Consider the following 6,155-nt stretch of genomic DNA (forward strand, 5'->3'; position numbering starts at 1 on the left):
CCTGAACTCAATCTTTACATTTCTTTCCTTCTGTCGATACTTATCCCTTCGTGATCTCACACCATCTCACAGACTTAAACTTCATGTGTACAGTGACAATTCTCACATTTCTTTCTCGATCCTTGGTTTTTCTCTAGAACTTCTAGTATGCAGAGTCATCTCTTCTGTGAATTTTCAAAACTCAAACCTGTTCTTCTCATTGTCTTCCTTATTTCAGTTGATTTGATGAAAAGTCTTGGTGAAATTCTTGCCCCTCTCGTTCTACACCCCACATTCAATCTTGTCAATTCTATTCTCAAATGCTTAACAACATTCCATCAAGTACCATCACTTGCACCATTACTACTCAGTTAACACTATCTCTCCTTCCTAAAGTTCCCAGATGCTCTTTCTGCATCTTCCTTTAATAAACCATCTGTTGTTGTTGTTGTTGTTGTTGTGTACCATCGAGTCAGACCCAACCCATAGCTGACCCTCTGGTGGGTTTTCGGAAGTAGCACAGGAGGAGATTGACCATCCTTCTCCCATGGAGTAGCTGGTGGATTTAAACTGATTGCCTTTAGGATTGCAGCACAGCTCCTTGCCACTAGGCCACCAGAGTTCCTAATAAAGTGTCTAGAATAATACCATTAAAGCATAATTATATTATATCCTTCCTCTGCTCAAGACCCTCCAAGACATTTCATCTTCTTTATTATAAAATAATTAAAGTGGTATTAAGATCTACCTTGTATTTTCACTGTATCTCTACTCTCATCTCCTATAGATTTCTCCCTTACTTAATCTTACCTTTTCTCAAACATACTGCATACAATTTCATTTTACAAGTTATGCACTAATTAATCTCAGCCTGACATGTGTTTCCTTCAATGTCCGTAAGTCTTGCTTCCTCATTTCTTTCAGGTTCCGAAATAACAGTCAACAAAGCCTTTCATGATAACCTTTTTAAAATATCACCCTTATCCCTACATCATACACCATCATATTTCCTTGATCATTCATTTTCCCCCATTGAAGTCATTATGACCTAATATCGCACATGTGCATTTTAATCATCTGTCATCTATTTTTCCTCTCTAGGATAAAAACTCCTTGAGGGAAAGAGCTTTAACTACTTGTGTGCTGTGGTATCCTCAGCACTCCGAACATGATAGCAGATACTCAATAAAAGTTTCTATATGAGTAGGGTTTTTTCACATTTTAATTGTGCCATGTTACTCCTTTGTGAGTTCTAACTCATTATAAATAAATTGAACTTTTTCTAACCTTTTAATTACATTTTCATTCCTCTACTTAGCTTTACAGATCACCCCTGTATTTGTCCATGACACTATACACATTTTCATAGTTGTTGTTTTTGTTGTTGTTGTTAGGTGCGGTCAAGTTGAGTTCAACCTATAGCCACCTTTTGAACAACAGATCTGAACCCTGTCCTGCCCTGTGCCACCCTCACACCTCCTAATACACTAGAGCCCATTGTGGCAGTCACCATGTTTATCCACCTGGTTGAGGGTTTTCTTCTCCTTCTACCTTTCCAAGCATCATGTCCATCTTCAAGGAATAGCCCCTCCTAACAAGTATGTGAGGGAAAAGCCTCATTATTTTTTCCTTCAAAGAACACACTGGCTGCATCTTCTCCAAGACATATTTTTTTGTTCTTTTGGCCATCGATGGGATGCTCAACTTCATGGGATGTTCAAGTCCATGGGATGCCTTCAAGTCAAGAATGACTCATAGTGACCTACATCTTAATTCTTCTTTTTTGAAGCAACTGTTAGTCTTGTTGCAATCTTCATCTGGATTTTATTCCCCTTTTTGGTCTTACATGTATGTTCTCAATCTTTCTACCAGTTCTGTTTCCCCTTTGGTATTGTTATACTTCTTTTTTGGAATTAATTGCTATTTATAATTGCCTCACTGTTTTTGCAACTTAAAATTTTTTTATTGTGACGAAGATATCTATAACAAAAATATATCAGAGCATAATTTCTACATATACCATTCAGTGGCATTTATTATATTCTTTTAATTTGATACCCATATTTTATAAATTTTTATTCTTTCTCAAATTATTAACAAACTTAATGCTCTCTAAACAAAAACTCTCCCTTTCCATCTCCCTCCCACCCCTGGTTACTACTAAAAATAATTACTTTCTATATATTTGCTAAGATCATACAATATCTGTTCTTCTGTAACTTTTTTCACCTGTGATTTTTCAAAGTTCACTCATGAACAGCATGAATCAAAACATCATTTCTATTTATGATGAGAAGCATTCATCGTATGTATGTATAAGCCACATTGTTTTTATCCATTTATCTGTTGATGGACACTTAGGTTGTTTTCACCTTTTGACAATTATGGAAAATTCAATCAATATTTTCTCACATCTATCAACTTCCAATATATGTAAAAATAACAAGTATAATCAAGTCATAAAATAGGTCTTCTTATGACAAACTTAGGAGTCTCTGGATAGCACAAATGATTGAGAGTCTGGCTTAGAGCCAAAGGTTAGTGATTGGAACCCACTCAGAGCTATGTGGAAAGCCACCTGGCAATGTTCCCCAAACATCACAGCCAACCTTGAAGAAAAATCCTCAGGAGCAGTTCTACTCTGCACACGCGAGGTCATCATGAGTTGGAATCCACTCACGGGCTACTAACAAGAGAATGGTAAACTTCATAACTATCCAGCTGTCTACATAGCACATACAAGCTACTCCAGAAATTTGCAAATATACATAAAACTTTGAATGAGGCATTCATCCAGTGATGTTAATCATTCTTAGATGTTCTTTTTATCTTGTATGATCCAACTGGATACATGAGATAGTGTTGGCAAAGTAGAAACTATTGTTATTAGTTGTTATTATTATTATTTATTCTTTTTACTATTTAGAGAAAGCAGTCCCCCTACATGTAGCACACTTTGTAGGAGAGGAATCTGGCCATATCTCAAAGGAGGAACTCACTTTTACCCTTTCATGTCCATATTAAGTCTCTCAATAGGCACCCTGTGATTCAGGTCAGACATTGTCCAAGTCACCACTGACTCCAGATCCTGATACCAGTCTCCTGCAACTGCTTCCCCAGAGGGTCCGTGTGGCTCCAGTCACAGCCTGTTGTGCTTCTCATCCTCACATGTGCTCTTTGCTATTTGGCCTCACTGGGCCTCACCAGTACACTGCTCTGCTATAAGAAGTCTCCTACACAGGAACCCCTGAGCCTCTGTAAGCAACTGCTGCCTAATTGCCAGCTTCTCTCCATAGACTGATGAACCCACCACAGTTGTCTCTCTGTATCTTTAATGTTAAACTCCTCAGTTAATAAAATAGCTCTTTGAGTTTAGAGTAGTCTCTTTTCAGGATCATAGGTTCAAAGAACACACTCTAAAGTCTGTATCATCATGAAGTCCCTTAAAAACCTCTGTGAGAGTGTTCGTAACATAAACAATTTCAAGGCATGGCCCTCTCAGCAGGCCTACAAGCTGACAAATCTCTCAGGTGACCACGATACATTTAATTCCATTAGGTACGTTACAATCCAGTCATTGGGTTTGGTTTTGTTTTCTAAGTATTCTAGCCACTTGCAAAATTGTGTCCTGGCCAATCAAGGTCTCCCTCTCCTGTGTTGTCCCTCCACTCTTCCAAGCATGATGTCCTTCTACAAGGACTGGTCCCTCCTGGCAACATGCCTGAAGTATGTAAGATAAAGCCTCAATATCCTTATCTCTAAAGAGCAGCTTGTTTTACCCTCTCTAGGACAAACCTGTTTGTTCCCTTGGAAGTTTATGGTATGTGATGCGCCCAAGGAGCTGTGAGTATCTGAAAGTATGGACACCAACCTGAATCTGCTCTGGAAGACTCGCCTGGCCAAGTTTGACCATTACCGCCTCAACTACAGCCTCCCCACAGGCCAGCAGAGGAGGTGCATCTCCCAAGAGACACCACCTCCCATGTTCTGAAAGGCCAGGAGCCTGGGCAGGAATATACCATCCTCCTCACAGCTGTGAAAGGCAGACACAAGAGCAAACCTGCCTGAGTAAAGGCATCCACGGAAGCCGAGCCAGAACTTAACAAGCTTCTAGTTTCAGACAGTTTATTCTCAAGACCAGAGATATCAAAAAATAGTCTGAACCACTGGAAATAACCCTCCTTGCCCCAGAACGTACCAGGGACATAACAGGTCTCAGAGAGGTCACTGAATATGAAATTGAACTCTATGGAAATAAGCAAAGGAAGGCGATCCCAGCCAGTCAGTGCTAAGGCAATAACAGCTATGGGCTACCCGAAGGAAATTCTTTTCTCAGACATCACAGGAAACTCAACCATTATCAACTGGACAGCCCCCTCTGCTCAAGTGGAAAACTTCCGGATTACCTATGTGCCACTGCTGGAGGTACCTCCTCGGTGGTCACTGTGCATGGTACCCAGACCCAAACCCGGCTGACGAAACTCATTCCTGGAGTGGAGTACCTCGTCAGCGTCATCGCCATGAAGGGCTTCGAGGAGAGCGAGCCAGTCTCAGGAACACTCACAACAGCTCTGGATGGTCCATCTGGGCTGGTGACAGCCAGCAACACTGACTCAGAAGCCCTGGCCATGTGGCAGCCTGCCATTGCCGCAGTGGATAGTTATGTCATCTCCTACACAGGAGAGAGAGTGCCAGAGTGTCCAGGAACTCGGTGGAGTACGCGCTGACCGACCTCCTGCCGGCCACAGAGTACACGCTGAGAATCTTGGCGGAGAAGGGGCCCCAGGAGAGCTCAGCCATCACCACTACGTTTACAACAGATCTTGATTCTCCAAGAGACTTGATTGCTACTGAAGTTCAGTCGGAAAGTGGCTTCCTGACTTGGCGACACCCTCGGGCTGCAGTAACTGGTTACCTCCTGGTCTATGAATCCGTGGACGGCACAGTCAAGGAAGTCATCGTGGGTCCAGACACCGCCTCCTACAGCCTGGCCGAGCTGAGCCCACGACACGGCCAGGGTCCAGGCACTGAACGGGCCCCTCAGGAGCAAGCTGATAGAGACCATCTTTACCACAATCGGACTCCTGTACCTGTTCCCCAGGGACTGCTCCCAAGAAATGCTAAACGGAGACACGACCTCTGGCCTCTACACCATTTACCTGAATGGCGATAAGGCCCAGGCCCTGGAAGTCTGCTGTGACATGACCCCTGATGGGGGTGGACGGATTGTGTTCCTGAGACGCAGCAATGGGCGGGAGAATTTCTCTCTGAACTGGAAGGCCTATGCTGCTGGATTCGGGGACCGCAGAGAATTCTGGCTTGGCCTGGACAACCGGAATAAGATCACAGCCCAGGGGCAGTACGAACTCCGAGTGGACTTACGAGACCATGGAGATACAGCCGATGCCGTGGACGACAGGTTCAGCGTGGGAGACGCCAGGACACGCTACAAGCTGAAGGTGGAAGGGGACAGCAGGACAGCGGGGGCCTCCATGGTTTACCACAACGCAGATCCTTCTCCACCTTTGACAAAGATACAGACTCGGCAATCACCAACTGCGCCCTTTCCTACAAGGGGGCCTTCTGGTACAAGAACTGTCACCACGTCAACTGATGGGCAGCTGTGGGGACAACAACCACAGTCAGGGCGTTAACTGGTTCCACTGGAAAGGCCACGAATACTCAATCCAGTTTGCCGAGATGAAGCTAAGACCCAGCAACTTCCAAAATCTTGAAGGCAGGCGCAAGAGGGCATAAATTCCAAGGACGACTGGGTAAGGGAAATGTCGGGCCCAGAGAAAGGAAAGAATTTTACCAAAGCGTCAATACACCCAGTCCAACCATCAAGCCACACCTGGGCACTTGTCAAGAGTCTGAGTTCACCATGGACCGCTGAGGCCCCACGGTAACAGCAGAGGCCTCGACCACAAGGTGATTATTTACTTCACACCAAAGACAACCATCTCAATGGGTTTCTGTTTTAATTCTGCAAAACTCTTGCAGTGACAGCATCACAATGATTTTGACTTCTCCTGGGTGGCTGTACATTGGTAGTTTGTTTTAGGACCAGCTGTATCTTACACAAAGTTGTATAATTAGTGATTATTTTTGTTAGCCATGTTTTAAAATGCCTGTCATTGGAAGACATCCCTTTCTTTTACATTTTGTACAACAGA

General features: G+C 43.5%; 1 pseudogene; it reads left to right on the forward strand.

Moving 5' to 3' along the window:
- The first annotated feature begins 4,227 nt into the window (after positions 1–4,227).
- LOC102861653 lies at positions 4,228–5,736 on the forward strand (annotated as a pseudogene).
- The last annotated feature ends 419 nt before the right edge of the window (positions 5,737–6,155 follow it).

Source organism: Elephantulus edwardii, unplaced genomic scaffold (genome assembly GCF_000299155.1).
Source record: "Elephantulus edwardii isolate Elephantulus edwardi_28Jun2011 unplaced genomic scaffold, EleEdw1.0 scaffold00140, whole genome shotgun sequence".
NCBI classification, from domain to species: Eukaryota; Metazoa; Chordata; class Mammalia; order Macroscelidea; family Macroscelididae; genus Elephantulus; species Elephantulus edwardii.